Genomic DNA, 483 nt, shown 5'->3' on the forward strand with positions numbered 1-483 from the left:
CCCTCAGTCCCACAGGCTGCATGTTGAGTTGGTCAGTGTCCAATCAGCTCCCGGCTGCACTTCCCCTGCTCTACACAGGATGGCGTTGCTGTGCTACACCAGAGCCCCGCTGACCAACCAGAGAGCCCGAAGCCCTGCAGTCACTCAGCAGCCCGGCCAATTGAATCACGGGGGCCACATCAGCACTCAGGAAGCAGCTACCTAAACTGCCTGGCTGATAGTCATCTAATGCTCACCCACACACACACACACACACACACACACACACACACACACACAGTACAACAAACACAAACAGCTCCTAAGTTTCATTATGCTTTGTTTAAACTCAATTCAGAAAGCAGCTGCGTTGATTTTTCCACCACCTCCATGTGGGTGGAGGGTTTGTATTTGACCAGCTAATTGGAGTAAGTGTCCAGGACTGTGACATAGCCCACTGTATATGTTCATGTAACTCTGAGCACACACACTTCAAGGTTTGGG

The sequence above is a fragment of the Notothenia coriiceps genome, unplaced genomic scaffold (genome assembly GCF_000735185.1).
Source record: "Notothenia coriiceps isolate Sejong01 unplaced genomic scaffold, NC01 NC01_scaffold00000339, whole genome shotgun sequence".
Taxonomy (NCBI): domain Eukaryota; kingdom Metazoa; phylum Chordata; class Actinopteri; order Perciformes; family Nototheniidae; genus Notothenia; species Notothenia coriiceps.